General features: G+C 50.4%; 1 pseudogene; it reads left to right on the forward strand.

Moving 5' to 3' along the window:
* Nucleotides 1-7,757: 7,757 nt before the first annotated feature.
* On the forward strand, nucleotides 7,758-13,228 carry LOC130265981 (olfactory receptor 14J1-like; annotated as a pseudogene).
* The last annotated feature ends 570 nt before the right edge of the window (nucleotides 13,229-13,798 follow it).

Raw genomic sequence — 13,798 nt, forward strand, 5'->3', positions numbered from 1 at the left:
GGCAGTGTTGCTAAAAATTCGGCAACATTAAAAATCTCATTAACACCCATGCAGCATTAAAAAGCAGCATTCTTTATTTGGCTGGATGCTCAAGGGACAGCTGCTCCTGAAGCTGTGCATGCTGAGTACAGGAAAGTTTCTGTTTATATTCTGTGTTTTGCACACATATCCATTGATTGTCCTGGGCTAAACACACATATGATAATCATTTCCCCCAGATCATTAACATATTTCCCCTCCCCTTTACCCATGTGTTCTTCTGTTCTGGGAGACTCTCTGGTGGTCCCTCTTGGTAATGGACCCCAATGTTCCAGTCAGCCTGGCTGAGTTGGCAGGACACTGAGGGTGGTGAATTCCAGTTCCCCTTCTTACACAACGGGCATTGTGTGGTTTCCAGAGGCTAGTGGTTTTGGAGAACAAGCATTGTGTTATCTCACTGGGGTGGGCAATTTATCACCGGGTAACATGAGGTCACAGAGTGGGCTATGACATCACAGAGTGGGCTATGACATCACAGAATGGGCTATGACATCACAGAGTGGGCTATGGGAGGTCACTGAGCAGCTATGACATCATAGGGTGTGTCTGTGCCATGACAGAGCAGACTGTGACCTCACAGGGGGCTCTGTGACATCCCAGCAGGGCTGTGTGAGGTCACTGGCTTGGTCACTCTACCCCAGCCCCCCTCACAGTTTCCCCAGAGAATTCCAAGGCTGTTCATGTCCAGCAGGGTCCCCTGTCCCTCTGTATCCCCCAGGTCCACCTGGAGCCACAGCCTCCCCCAAGGATGTTCCACAAATCAACCCCAGAGCCTGACACAGGGACAAGGGGCCAGGGCTGTGTGACCAGGACATCAAGGATGAGGATTATCCAGGTCACTGTGGGCTGGTTTGGGTTCCCCAGGGCAGGAAAGGTGTCTGGCAGCTGGAGCAGGGTGAGGGAAGGGCCTCCAAGGTGGGGCTGGAGCCCTTGGCTGGGAGGAGAGGCTGAGGGAGCTGGGCTTGTCCAGCCCGGAGCAGGGAAGGCTGAGGGGCTTCTCATGCCAGCCTGGCAGTGCCAGCCAGGAGCTGATGGAGAACACAGAGCCAGGCTCTTCACTGGGGGCCTGGGGGGAGACACAACACAATGGGTGGAAGGGGAATGAGGGGAGACCAGACAGGACATGTGGAAAACCTTTGTTCCCATGGGCTCAGACAGGCTCTGAGATGCTGCCCCTTCCCTGTCCTTTGGGATTTCAAATTTACACCAAAGCAAGCTTTAAAGCACTTGGTCTGACCCAGTTTCTAACAAGTTGGGCTGCAGACCTGCTGAGGTTCTTTTCCGACCTCAGCTCCCTGATGATCCCAGGAATGTGCTACTCCCCATTTTGGAATGGGCCAGAGCAGATGTTTATGGGACAGGAGCCCTCTGGGGCTGTAGCAGACCTGCAGCCTGCACAGTGCACATCTCATAAGCTGGAGCATTTGAGTACTTGAAGAAATGTCAAAATTTTCCCACCAGGAGAGTACACAAATTTCCAGGAACTCTACTGATGGCAGGAGAAGAAATACTGATCTCCCCTTCTACCTGTGTTACCACCATACTGTCTATTATTTCATGTCCCTCTTCATTTGGGTGATTCCACCTCTCCTGTTTAAATGGCCATGTCTAAGGACATCTCTTCACTAGACCACGTGGTTCTATGGCCATCCCATTGCTCCCAGATTGCCTCTTCCAGTTGTTTTCTAATGTTCCACAGTAGTCAACATATTAACTGTGTCTACATCTATCACAGAATCACCCTTTGTAATGTCTTTGTCTAAAACTGATTTCCTGTATGGAAATCCCTTGTGCATGAAGAACACATCAGATAATGCTTTGACATTGCACAGAGCTGAGGGAAGAATCTTAATGTTTATTAAAATTATACGATTGTTACATTTTTTATGTTGGCCATGAAGAGAAACCTGTCTATGCCTCTGAGTCTAACCAGTTCCTGAGCCCAAAGGATACAAACCTGATGAGTTGTGGTTCCCACTCCAGTGGTGGCACTTGCACCTCCCTCCCTCCCCACAGCAGAGCTCTCTTGTTCCAGAAAGTCCCTGGCCATGCAGGGATGAAGGAAACAGGACAGGCTGTGGGGATCAGGGGCAGGGCACGGCCAGGGATTTGGGGTGGCTGTGAGCCCAGAGCAGGAGCTGGCCCTTGGCCTTGGTGAACCTCATCCCATTGTCCTGTGCAGATCCCTCTGCAGAGCTTCCTGCCCTGCAGCACAGCCACACTCCCAGCCAGCTGGGGCTCACCTGGCAACTGACTGAGGGTGCCCTCGATGGCCTCGTCCAGATCAGCAAGAAAGAGACTGAACTGCCCTGGCCCCAATCCTGAGCCCTGGGGACACCCCTGGATGTGGCTCCAGTGCCCAGCACTCCTTGGGCCTGGCCATCCAGCCAGATTCCTACCCAGGGAACAGATGCTGCACAGGCTGATGGATCATGTTCCTGTGAGCCCAGAATATTGGCATTAGTGCAGCTGTAGCTGTGCACAAGAGAGCTCTTCAGCCACTTTCTCTCTTTTCCTCCTTCTGGGCATGGATGGAGCTCCTGACTTCAGTGTGTGACTCGTGTGTGCAATGCAGGAAAAAACACAGGACTTCTGGACAGCAAACCAATATGATTTTGCAGAAGCCCATTTATTGTTTACAATTCACTTTAATTACACATTTCTAGAACCATCAACCACATGGGGACACGCTTTACAATTGGTAATTTTAGGGCACTGATCCACCCATTCAAACCCCTAAAAGTCTGTAATTGGCGGTCTTCAGGATCTTCGTCGCCTCCTGTTACCTTGAATTTTCTAATCTTGGTGTTCTGTGTTTTCAACTTCTTGCCTCCTGATTCAGCATAGTTTAAGTTCCTTAGGCCTTGAAGGGGGGTTTCAACAAGTTTTTGAAAAACTCCTACAGTTTCCTCACCCCGTGCACCTGTTATAAACACTGGTCTAAACTAAGAAACACATAAAAACAGCTAGTGTGTGAAAGAAGCGTGTGAACGAACAGTAAAATATGCAAAAATAACTAGACAGCAAAACATAGCAACTGAATAGAGATTTTGACTGGTGCATGCAAGGCCCAGATTTGAACAGACATGTCCACCGTGGCCTAAACCTTGTCCAGCATTACTACAGTGCAAAGAGCAAATCTGGGCAGAATCGGGGCAGGGACGGTTTGGGGCATCTTGGGATCAGCACTGGGCACTAACGTGTTTTCCATTGGTCTGACACTGTCTGCTGTGGGAAGTGAATGCAATATGCAGCATGTTTTTATGGATCTGTGCCTTCCCTTGGTTTGTTTGCTCACAATAAATGAACATCCCTCTGTGTCTCTGGCAGCTCCTTCTGCAAGGAAAGCAGGTGGGAGTTGGTGCCAAGGAGCTGAAAGCTGCAGGCACAGCCTGGAGTGGAGGAAGCTCAGATTTGCGCAAGGCTGCTCTGAGTGCCAGGGGCTGGATGGGGGAAATGGTGGGGTGGAGGTAGGGACAAAGTGTGGTTGATTGTCAGCCATAAAGGGTCATGGTTTTCATATTTATTCAAATTTCATTAGGAGGTGCTCGGGATCAATGTCAACTGGAGATTGGTGATATCAGTGTATAAATAGGAAAGGAATGAATGTGGAAAAAAAAGATCTTCTCTCTTTTTGTTTTTAAATGAAATATGTTACAAATGGAATGAAAGCTTAGAGAAATCCTGTCTTATGCTCAGGTTTCTGGCAGTAGCTCTGTTTCAGGTGACCTGCAGCCCAAATTGCTCTTGCTCAGAAGTTCTTTAGAATACCTGCTTAGGTCTAGTCTAAACTGAATTTTTTACTGAATGGACTCAAGATGAACAGATATGAGCCTATTAATGGATTACTTACTGCACAGGAGAAACAAAAGAAGTACAGATAAATACAAACATAGTGCACAATAAAGAGGTAACCTCTATTACAGCTAGTGAAGAAATAGCACAGATCAGGAGTCAATGTAATTTACCACTGAATGGATGAGGGAGTACACATGGAGCCCTTTCACTCAGCTTCCAGAAAAGGAACCACAAAGATGCATCCAGATTGGGAGAGAAGCCCTGCCCGTTTCCAGGGACTATGCAGAAAAATTCTGCTTTGTCAAAGTTTTGAGTGGCTTTTCTAGTTTGTACAGTAAGAGTGAGTCGCTCAGAAATTCAAGGCTTACCTCCCTTCAGTCTACTCACAAGGCAAGCTGTTCATGGTCAGCTGGGAATTCCACATGCCTGGCACCAGAGAGAACTCAGGACAGGACAGATGTCCGGCCTGGGTTATCTCAGCAATTCCTGAGAGGGGGAAGATGCCCTGAGTTATGGCCCAGCTGATGGACAGAACAGATGAGCTCTGCTGGGCCACAGGGGAAGTCCTGCTGCAGAAACCTCATGGAACCAAGGGTGCATTGTGACATTGTGATGCCTCAAGGGACCAAGGAGACCATGGTGACACCAATGAACCTCATGGAACCAAGGGTGCATTGTGACACTTTGGAACTACAGAGACCATTGCTGAGCACAGAACCTCATGGAGCCAAAAGTCCACTGTGACAGATCAAGGCCCATGGATCCAAAAAGAACATTGTGACACCGTGGGGCTCCATGGACCCAAATATCCAATGTGACAGTACAGAACCTGGGGGAACCAAAGGGGCCTTTGTGACATTGCAAGGCCTCAGGGAACCAAGGAGTGCAAAGGTTGCACGCATTCCTTGCAGGGTTCTGCCTTAGGCATGAAGAATTTCCTTGGTGGCACTTTGTGCCTGTTTGCAGTGGGGAAATGTAAGAATTTTAAAATGCTTGAAAAAAAATTGAAACCTCCTCTTTGCCTGAGTGGTGTCAGTTCTCAGAAACTCAGTGTGGAAAGGAAAAAGTAAAGAACCTTTGAAAGCTGAAGCACCCAGAGGAATTGGTCCTGACAAAGTTTTGTTCCTGACAAAGACTCTCAAGAGACTAATTAAAGCAGATAATTGGAGGCCATGATTGCACAAAGCTCTCAGAGACTCCAAGGCAAAAGCAAAACCCACAGTCCTCTGAAAAACCTGCAGTCCCTGGGAGCATGAAGGAGCCCCCAGGGCCATTCCTGACCAAGGCTTCCCAGGGACTGGTCCCAGCAGATCCCTGAGGCCACTGGGATGTGGGGAGATGCTGAGGGCAGCACAAGGGGTGACAGTGCCCAGCCTTGCTGGGGCTGTGCCAGGAGGCCCTAGTGCCTCAGGACAAGGTGTCTCCTCCCAGCCCTTGGTGGCACAGACCCTGCTGTGCCCCAGGGCACCAAGACTTGGCTTCTCTTTGTCCCCACCTGTCATCTCTGCCTCCAATTTCCTTCTCTAACTGGAATCTGGGGACACTTTCTCAGTCGTGTCCCTCAGTGGGACCCATGAACGGGATCACAAATTTTGGAGTTTTATTCTGACTGAATTCTTGAGAGGTTTCCTAACAAACAATTCCTGTGCCTTGATTTCCCTCTGGTCTGGTGCAGTTCATCAGGAAGTTTTCCTACTTCAGTTATGGAGAAATATTCCAAAGAGCTTCTGAAAAATACACATTCTTGCTTTAAATGGTGCATTTTATTGCTGTTCTCTTTAAAGCAGAGGTGACCGCAGCATTCAGTGATTGATATTGATCCAGGGTCTCTCCTTAGGAGGTCTGGCCTGCTCAGAGAAGCTGTGCCTTGAGGTCTGACCCAGTGTGGACAACCTTGCTCCACATTCCCCAACCCCATCCCGTGTGTCCTCCCTCACCTGGGACCTGCTTTGCAAGGAAAAGTAGTTTCACGCAAGCAGAGGGATGTTTCCTTTTTGTTATTTTGCACGCAATCTACAACTCCTAATTTTCCCCAGTGCAAACAGACACACTGCTCAGGTGTGTGCCGCCCCAGGTGCCACCAAGGAGGTTCAGGCTGGGGATCGGTGCTTCGGGGGCGGTGCCTGGAGTCGGCGCCATCTTTCCTTTCTGCCTCTAACTCCCGTCATGCCCCGCGGCCCCATAGAGCCCCATTGGAGCCGGGACTACAATGCCCGTCATGTCCTGAGCCCCACAGAACCCCTGGTATCCCCCACATGTATCGCATACATGTGTCCCCAGACCCCCAAGGAAACCTAAGTGCCCCCTCTGCTCCCATTCGGGAACCCCCAAAAGCATCCCCAGATCCCCTGAAAGCTCCCAACCCCATAGATGCCCACTGGAGCCACTCCTGGGAATTAATCTCCTGCCATTCCCCGTGAGCTCAGAGCACCTCATAACCCAGTCATGCACCTAAAATTCCTGCCGTGCCTGCTGCCTAAATAGCCCTTTTAAAGCTCCCCAAACTCCCCCCAAGTGCTCCCGAACCATATAGGTTTCCTCCTGAGAATCCGAACTCGCTGCTCAGAGGCAAAAGTGTCCCCCAGGTGCCCTCCCGAACCCCAAACTCTCAGCAAGAACCACTTCCGGGACTTCAGCTTCCATCAATGCTCCGCAGTCCTGGTAAAATGCCATTCTAGCTGAGACTTCATCTCCCATCATGCCCTGCGCCTCACCGAGAGGCATTGCAATTGCGCCTACAGCTCCCATGATGCTCTGCCGACATTTATAACCCTGTTATTCCTGAGCGTACAACTCCCATCACCCCCCCACGCCCCAGAGAGCCTGTTAGAGCCCCCCAAGTGCCTGCCTAGATTCCCCTCCCTGACCTCCAAGTGCCCCCTGGACACCCAAGTGCCACTCCGAAGCCTAGACCTTCCCTCAGGATCCCTAAGTTTGCTCTTAGATCTCACTCAATGCCCCCAGGCGTCCTCCAGTCCCTCAACTTTCTTTCTAAATACTTTCCCCAGATCCAAAACTACCCCAAATATATCCCAGAAATGTCTCCCTAGACAGGAAATGCCCACATTGACCTGTCTAACAAAATAATGACAATAAAGATGACAAAAAAACTACAAATCTTATGAATTATCTTAAAGAGGGAGAAATCAATAACCAATAGATCTTATTTAATTAATGAAGGGAACTGTGTAACCTAGAACGAATGGTCAATAATTTTTGGTTGCTAATTATATATGAAGTTTTAAAATAAAAATTAAAAATTAGATTTTTGAAATAAAGAATAGTAATATTTTAAATAGGAAAAATATAACTCTAATTTGAAAATTATGAACAAGGAACTTGAGCAAAGGGTTTAATACAACATCCAATTCAACATAAAACTCTTACCATAGCATTAACTCCATTCAACCTAAAAACCTTTAACCCTTTAGATGATTAGTTACCCAAAATTTTCCAGATAAATAGGACTAGATGGAGGACAAATAAAGAACAACAGAAGATCTATAGAAAGACACACATATAGGCACCAGCTGCTCGAGTTCCAGCACTACTCACAGAAAATCCCCAGCAGAAGGCAGGATCCAGGCCAGGGGCTGACCTCCTGCTCTGGGTTTAACCCCTGGCCAGCATGGGCCCGCCCCTTTGGACAGACTGCCAGCTGCTTGTCCAATCAGAGTCAGGGTTGGCACCAGTTGGTAGTGTGTGATTGATTGACAGCTCCACCAATCAGAGCTGGGGGAGTTCTGCCTGCTGTGTGATTGATAGACAGCTCGGCCAATCAGTGCTGGGGAGCACCATGGCTTTGGGCAGGGCTCTGTTCCCCACATACCAAGGCCTGAGCCAACCCGGGTCCCACACGGGCACTCTGAGCATCCCAGGGTGTCTGGGACATCGATCTCATCCAGCCTCTGACAGCGACCATGGTGAAACTGCGGAGCCTCATGGAACCAAGGGGCCATGGTGACACCGTGGGGCCCAGAGTGTCACAGAGGAGCTGTTGTGACACAGCAGGACCGCATGGAGCCGAGGGGCCATGGTGACACTTCAGGGCTTTGTGGAACCAAGAACCCATTGTGACATTGCAAAGTGTCATGTAAGCACAGGGCCATTGTGCCACTTCAGAACCAAGGAGAACATTGTGACACTGTGGGGTCCCATGGAACCAAGGGAACATGGAACAGGTCGGGCTGGCTGGAACTCCCAGAGGCCACTTGACAGATCTGGCTGACCTTGGCATGATGAGGCTGCTGCTCATCTGCTGCTGAAGCACCGGGGCTCTGTGCTTTTCTTCCTATGGAAAAGAACTGTCATTCTCATCAAGGTGCCCATGGCCAAAATTCCGATTTCTCCTCCAAATTTCCTCATATTCAAAGATTGCTCCCAGATGAAATCTGCCAGGAGAGACAGATCTGGCTGGCTGTAGCTTTCTAAGAGCTGGCTCTCATCTGCCTTTGAAATACTGGAGCTCTGTTCTTTCCTTCCTAATGAAAAGAACTCTCCTTCCTGGCCAGGCAGCCATGGCCAAATTAAATTCCACCTGCAAAAATCCCTCTATTGAAGGGTAGCCCCAGATGAAAGGTGCCAGGATAGACATCTGGCTGGCTTGCCCTATGGTCCCCACCTCTCATTTTTTGCCAAAACACTTGAACTTTGCACTTTTTTTTCCCTAAGGAAAAATCCATCCATCTTGACCAGGTACCCATGGCCAAAACTGGGATTCTACCTCCAAAACTCAGGATTGCTCCCAAGTGAAAGCTGCCAGGAGAGATAGATCTGGCTGCACTTGGCCTCCTGGGGGCTGCCTCTCACCTGCTTTTGAAACATGGGGACTCAGAGCTTTCCTTCCTACAGAGAAGAACCATCCTTTTCATCAAAGTGTCCGTGATCAAAATTGAGACTCAGCTCACAAAATAATGTATATTCAAGAACTTCTCCATGACAAAGCTGTCAGGATGAACAGGCCTGGCTGTCTTGGCTTTTCAGTAGACACCTGTCTCCTCTTCTTCCTTTGAAACCCCTGAGCTCTGTGCTTTCCTTCCTACAGAAAAGAGCCACCATCCCGATCAATGCAGAAATGGCTGAGTGTGGGATTCCATCTCCAAAATTCCCTATATCCTTTCCTATAGAAAACATAAATTCCCTTTCCTAATAGAAAGGATTTCTTTCACACAGAAGCTTCCAGAACAGAGGGGCTGGGCTGGCCGTGGCCTCTGATTGGCCTGCCTTTCATCTGCCCCTGAAACAACAGTGTTCCATGCTTTCCTTCCTATGGACAAGAACCCTCCTTTTCCTCCAGGCATCCATGTCTGAAATTGATATTTCACCTCCAAAATGCTGTGTATCCAAAGATAGCTCCCAGACAAAACCTGCCACTACCATCTAATCTGACTGTACTTGGCCTCATGTGTACTGCCCGTCATCCACCCCTGCAACACTCCTTCCTGTGGAGACCATGGTGACACTTTGGGGACCCCATGGATCCAAGGGACTATTGAGACACTGAGAGGACTTCATGGAATCATGAGCACCATAATGACACTTCAGGGCCTCATGGAACCAAAAGGCCACTCTGACCCTTCACGGCCTCATGGAACCAAAGTGCCATTGTGACACTTCAGAAGCAATGAGAACATTGTGACACTGAGGAGCCGCATAGAACCAAGGGGCCATGGAACAGATCTGGCTGGCTGGGCCTTCCTGGGGCCACCATACAGGTCTGGCTGATCCTGGTGTGTCGAGGGCTGCCTCTCATCAGCCCCTGGAGCACTGGGGCTATGTGCTTGCCTTCCTAGGGAAAGGACAGGCAGCTCAGGTTGGCTTTGGCCTCCTGAAGGCTGTCTCTCATCTAGCACATAACACTGGGGCTCAGTGTTTTCCACCCAGTGGAAAAGAACTGCCCTTCTCACCTAGGTGTCAATAGCCAAAATCGGAATTCTACTTTCAAAATTACATCTATCCAAAGATTGCACAAGACAAATGTAGCCAGGACACACAGGCCTGACTGCCCTGTCATCTGGTGACGTTCTTAGACTATGAGCACAATCTTTCAATTTTTCAATAGCCTGGAGAGAGCCCACAGATCTCCCAAGGTGGGGTTTGGAGGCCTCAAGCACATGACCACAATACGGGGACAAATGAACTCCACACTCAGTGGAGTGGAGACTGAGAACAAAGGCGGAGACTGAGAAGCATGGGAAGGACTGAAAGGTGGTTTCAGAGATGGTGGGTGTTTTTGACATAGTAAAGAACAGCCGGAGAAAGAAAATTAATGTCAAGTGCAGTTGAGGAGGCCCAAAATGGTAAGAAAGTAAAAGGGATTTCAGACCCAGGGCAGGGCTGTGGTGCAACACCTCCCCCAGAATGAGACTGGAGCATCCCAAGGCTCTGTGTGGCCAGACAGAGGCAGGCAGAACTGTCAGCAAAGGAAGGGCCAGCGAGGTGGGGCAGCCGGGGGATGACGACAGCCTGCAGGGACAGAGGCGCAGGGCATGGACACCGTAGGACAGCCTGGGCTGCACAGGGCACAGGGATGGGCAGCAGCTGAAAGGCCCTGCCAGAGCCAACTGCTGTAGCACTTGGGCCATGGCTGCTGGCCCTGGGCCTGAGGCCAGCAGGGGACAAGTGAACCTTGCTGTGCTGGGGCCTCATTGCCTCCTTGTCCCTGCTCAGCAGCCTGGCAGGGGCCGCCCCATGGTCCTGCCCTTGGCATTGCACATCGCCAGAGCCTAGCGTCCCAGGAAGAGCCCTGAGCAAAGAGGGAGGGACAGTATCTGACTTGCCAGGGGCTGGGGCTCGGGCTTTGGTCCTTTGCATTCCTGAAACACATCCAGGTTTGCTCAGTATCAGAGACACCTTTCCCTTGTTTGTCCCTACCTGTTATCACTGCCACCAGTGTTCAGCTCTAACTGGAACCTGGAGACACTATCTCAGTGGGACTCAATAAAATAAAAGAAATTTTGGAGTTTGAATCTTACTTTGAGTTGTAAGGAAGAAGTTTTTTGAACACTCTCTCAGGGACTGAGTCTGATGTAAACAGCACCAAAGCCCTGAGAGAGTCATTAAAGCCCTTGTGCTCTGTCTGTTCTGCCGAGCTGGGCTGGGCTCCAGGCACAGAGGCTGCTCCTGGCAAATAAGGAAAGCTTCAAAAGACATTTCTGCTGATGAGCAGCTCTTCTCCCAGCCCAGCAGGGCTGAGGGCACTGCCTGCAGGCACTGAGGGGACAGAAGCCAGGCACAGACAGGCTAGAGGCAATCAGGACTGGAAAGACATTGAGCTGAGACTTCACTTGGGGAAACATCTTCACAGCCCTTGACATGGTGAGTGTGTGGGTGCAGGGCAATGACCCCTGTGCTCCTGAAGGGATCTCCTGGAGCCAGCACAGCCCACAACCTGGGGGATGTATCAGGAGGACTCTCCCGATTTCAAGGAGTAGAAGTAAGACATCGGCTCTTGGCCAGCCCAGGGCATGTGCCACCTGCCAGGGGCAACTCTCAGCCTGACTGGCAGCTCTCCATATTCTGTGGGGAGAAGTTGGAGGGGGAAGGAGCCACCCCATCAGGGCAGATTCCTCCTACTGTGGAGATGGTGCTGCATGGCCAGGGCTGCTCTCAGCTTTCTCCTCAAAGGAAGGGAAAGCGGCTGTCAGGTGTCTGTGTCACTGAGACTCCTGCACTGTGTCATGAGACTCCTGCACTTTCCCACTGGGCATCAGCAGATCTGCCTCACATCTCCCTCACAAAGTGCCTCCTCACCCTCTTCTGCATAGAGACAGCAGCAGCAGCACCTTGGCTTGCAGCATCTCAGTTTGTCTGAGCTGCCCTTAAGGCCCTGCTGGCATGGAGATGCCCCTGGGCAGTGCCCTGTGCTGGGAGGGGTGAGCGCGGCAGAGCTGAGGCCCCAGGGCTGAGCTGGGCACTGAGAGCATGGGCAAGGAAAAGGCTTGGATAAAGAAATAGCTCCCAATAGGCACAACTCCAGGCAGCAGAGAGCCAGATTTTGCCTGGATATCCCTCAATGTCTATCTGCACAAAGAAAGAGAGAAGGGTTTATGGAGATTGAATTTGACTTTTTAACTGTAGCCTTCAAAGAGTCAATTTATTTTTCCAGCACTTAGTAATTGTGATCACCCTGAAATAATGGGATGCGTAATGAACAATGGGGAGCAGTGTGGGACCAACACGTCTCACTGCACTGAGGAACAGGGAGCCCTCTTTTCCCACTGGGCTCCCTAGTGTTCAGGCTGAGAGCAATGCTGAAGATGAGGCAGTGACTCAGCAGCCAAAACCTGAACTCAAATAAAAAATTTTGTGAATTTCCCCCACAGGAAGAAAAGTAGTTTTTGGAGGATTCCTAATTTAATTGCACAGCACTTACTCAAGGAAATATTTTCCAGCTTGTCAATGTCTTCTTTCATCAGCCCACCATGGCCATAGTGAAGAAATGTCCAACAGCAGCCCATCAGCCACTTCCTCCTGCTGTCATTTGCAGAAAAGCGGCAGCTGCAGCTCCTGCACTTCTGCCTCTTCCTGGGCATCTCCCTGGCTGCCCTCCTGGGCAACGGCCTCATCATCAGCGCCTGTAGGCCTGCGGCCACCACCTGCACACCCCCATGCTCTTCTTCCTGCTCAACCTGGCCCTCACTGACCTGGGCTGCATCTGCACCACTGTCCCCAAGCCATGCACAATTCCCTCTGGGACACCAGGACCATCTCCTATGCAGGATGTGCTGCTCAAGTATTTTTTTTTATTCTCTGTGCTACAACAGAGTTTTCCCTCCTGACAGTCATGTGCTACGACCGCTACGTGTCCATCTGCAAACCCCTGCACTACGGGACCCTCCTGGGCAGCAGAGCTTGTGCCCACATGGCAGCAGCTGCCTGGGCCAGTGGCTTTCTCAATGCTCTGCTGCACACAGCCAATACATTTTCCCTGCCCCTGTGCCAGGGCAATGCCCTGGGCCAGTTCTTCTGTGAAATCCCACACATCCTCAAGCTCTCCTGCTCACACTCCTACCTCAGGAAATTTGGGGCTTCTGCTTTTACTACTTCCTTAGCACTTGGTTGTTTTGTGTTCATTGTTTTCTCCTATGTGCAGATCTTCAGGGCTGTGCTGAGGATCCCCTCTGAGCAGGGACAGCACAAAGCATTTTCCACCTGCCTCCCTCACCTGGCTGTGGTCTCCCTGTTTATCAGCAGTGCAGTATTTTCCTACCTGAAGCCCTCCTCCATCTCCTCCTCATCCCTGGATCTGACCCTGTCAGTTCTGTACTCGGTGGTGCCTCCAGCCCTGAACCCCCTCATCTACAGCCTGAAGAACCAGGAGCTCAAAGGTGGCCTAAGAAAATTGATGACTCTATGTTTTCTTTTCTGCACCAGAGCCTTTAGAGTCTAACTCCTTAAAATCTAAGGCTTTTCTCCCCCTTATTTGTCCATTTTTATTTCAGTAACTTTTTCTAATGTTGCTCTGGATTTTAGGAAATACTGTAACACTACTCCTTTCATTTCCACATTAATATCTTCCCTTTGAAACACAAATATGTTCAAGGGGTGTCTTCCCTATGCATTTAAATAAAAACAAATGCTTGGCCTCTCCTGTGTGTCCCGGACCCTTCCTCAGCCCTTTTCTGTCTCTGCAGGGCAGTGCCTGTGGGCAGAGGTGGAGGGAAGAGTCTCCCAGCACAGCAGCACAGCCAATGACAATGGCCCTGGCTCTTCCCACATCTGCTCTTCCCAACTCCACCCTCTCCTTGCCAGCCCTTCTGTGGCTGTAAGGCCGCAGTGCTCTGGCAGCTTGGTCACTGTCCTGCTGCGTGTCCGTGCTGTGAGCACAGGCAGGGACAGGCCATGGGCACTGCTAGGACACAGCTGGGCTCCAGCACAGCAGCTCCATCAGCAAAGGGCATCTCCTGAGGGCAGGGCAGGAAGGCTTTGCTCTCCTCCAGAGCTGCTGTCAGCAATGTGC

The sequence above is a fragment of the Oenanthe melanoleuca genome, unplaced genomic scaffold, assembly GCF_029582105.1.
Source record: "Oenanthe melanoleuca isolate GR-GAL-2019-014 unplaced genomic scaffold, OMel1.0 S001, whole genome shotgun sequence".
Classification (NCBI taxonomy): Eukaryota; Metazoa; Chordata; class Aves; order Passeriformes; family Muscicapidae; genus Oenanthe; species Oenanthe melanoleuca.